Raw genomic sequence first — 2,805 nt, forward strand, 5'->3', positions numbered from 1 at the left:
CGCGCACCATCGGGCCACAGGAAACTCGTTTTCAATTTTGCTTTTGTTTCTATTGTATCATATAATTTTCAGCCTGCATGGTCGACACCATTGTTGCCGTCATCATCGTCATCATTAGGCCGGGGCAATTAGACGAAGGTAATAACGAATAACGCGATAAATTTTTGACCGTTTCTGGTGGATTGACACGGGCATAGTATGTATTTCAGTCAGTTATAACAGAAGACTGCTGCTGTCCAAAGACCGCCAGAGGAGATTCTTGACTAGTCCACGGGAAGACGTCCGAATGTAACAGCGTCGCCAGCACGAACGATCCCGTAACGCATGTTCGATATATTCGCTTGTGAAAAAACCCACTTACAAGCTCCACCAGGAGGAACTTGTGGGCCACCTATGACATCTCTGATCACAGAAATCACTTGATCACTCGACTCACTTACTGCAGACTTCTATTACAGGTATAGAAGTTTGTTTGTTGCGTTCGCGCCATCCTGCCTTTCGTATCGTACGGTGTTGTGGTATGTACGTTTATTTTATATATGGTGTACATAACGTATTTTATATATGCTTATATATGCATGGATGGATGTATCGTGCTTCTGCAACGAAATGGAAGCAATTATATTGGGGAGACGTCGATCTGCTTTGAAAGCGGATGTCGCTGCTGCCACTGCTATTGCTGGAAGCTCGTTTTGGTCTATATATAAGGACGACGTAATGTTGGTATCTAACAACTAATGGGTATATTGTGTAACAGAACCTATTAGAGCCGATAGAGAACCCCATCTGTGCACAGGCATAGGCCGAAAAAAGTGGCCTAAGCTAAACTCATCGTCATTATCATCATCGTCATCACCGAAAACGGGCACTCTCAAAAAAAGAGTGTCTACCCAAACTTACAAGGAAGAAACACATTCTATAACGACAACTAGTTCAACTACTGGAGATCCCCTAGTGGCCTTCGTCCTTCTACCATATGTTAGGTTTCGTTTCTTTTTATTGATTCATAGCTTGCTTTGTTAGTATATGGGTCGGTGTCTGACCGTGGTCAGAATATCGTCCAGGGCAGCGTGCCGACAGGCGGAAGACGACAAGCAAATTCGAGCGCACATGTCATGCGGGCGACGTAAAGGAAGCCGGACGCACCAACGCCCCCGGTCGGCCAGCAAGGTCAGGCTGCTGCAGCGACTTTCGGAATCTCGAATTCGAAATCTTAGGATTCCGATAATTGGAGCCGACGAGTCAACGGCGTTGCTGCGGACTTTGTAGAAAAACCGACAAAGTACAGGAGTTTGAAAACTGACAACTCAGGAAAGCTGCCGGTAACGACCCAGGGAAAACGCTGGAGCCAGTGGACGGTTCTCCCTTGCGTCAATACGACTGACTGCTATAATCATCACTCACGGTCATTTTTTCTTTTTTCCTATCATCTCTTTTTCTTTCACCTCTTCGTTTTCGGTCTCTCAATATGTAGCTAACTAATTACCCATTTCATCTATTATAATCACACATTACGATCAATACAAGCTCTTCAAAATTAATCACAACAACGATGGGGTGGGTTGGTTGATCGGAGGGGCCAGATCTTCTGGATTCTCCTGACCCCCCACGACGTTGTTAGTAAGCGGTATAAGCCTGCAACAGATGTAGACTTGTCGAGTATGACTGAGTCTGGCCGCAACACTGCAGCCCACAGCATCCTACGATAACGTCGCACGGCGGATTATATCATGTCATAAAATATCGGTGGCTTGACGTACCGACGCGTTGTAGAACTCGACGACAATGTGATCCGATTTTGAAGCGTTGCTCCTTTGCTTACCGCTTTCGTCTTTTTTGATGCGACGATTCTCATCTCTCAATGACAGCTGGCGTAGAAGTCGATCACGCGAGCGCGTCATCGTATGACCTCATGAGGATTTCTGCAACCACGATTGTAGGTAGCGAGGTTCCAAGTCATGAAACCTCGTGTGAGGTCGCTGTAGCATTTACGATAGCCCTCAGCCGCATTTTGTTTGCTTCAACGTCGTTTCCGTGCTGTCCATATATAGACTATGTTCACTTAAAGCGATTCTTGATTGCTGTAGTTGGTCAACGCTGGTGCTCCTACCGCTGCAGTACGATACGGTGCGCGTTCATTAATTAGTTGTGCACCATAGTCCCTTACTCTGCCATCACTTCGGTGTCGTGTCACTAAGCTAGACAGGTGATGGATTCATGCGTGCACTAAACCGCTGGCTGCGGTCGACCGATAGCAAGTGGTGATGTGTGATTGCTTGTTTTTTGTTTTGATTCATTTTGGTTCAGACTTCCTGATACCAATATCGGACCAGATCGGATAGGACCGCGCTTCCCCGTTATGAGACAACTTCCCCGTTGTAGTCGCTGGATCATCGGCGACTCTCGGCAATCTACGTGTAAGCGTACAACATCAATAACGGCAGCGAAGTTGTCATGTTTCATCTTCGTGCCCCAGACCGATCCATTTTCACGCTGATGAGCATCCTTTTCTTCATCATGATCATCATCACCATGACCATTTGCGTCATCGCCATTAAAGGATTTTTCATTTCTCTTCATCCTCGTTTTCTTGCGAGGCGCCAGCTGCCCGAACAGCCGCCGCTACTAGAAATTCAGCAGTGGTAAAAAGCAGAAGTTAATTTGGTATGATTTATCTAACGGCACAAACTTGTGGCAATTACTAGTAACTCGGCTATGGATCGTATCAGCTATTATATATTATGAAGTCTGAAGCGCCTAATTGGATTTATAATGCAGACGCAGACATTCGTGTTGTAGACCAGG

Source organism: Varroa destructor, unplaced genomic scaffold (assembly GCF_002443255.2).
Source record: "Varroa destructor unplaced genomic scaffold, Vdes_3.0 BEIS01000006.1, whole genome shotgun sequence".
In the NCBI taxonomy this organism is placed as follows: Eukaryota; Metazoa; Arthropoda; class Arachnida; order Mesostigmata; family Varroidae; genus Varroa; species Varroa destructor.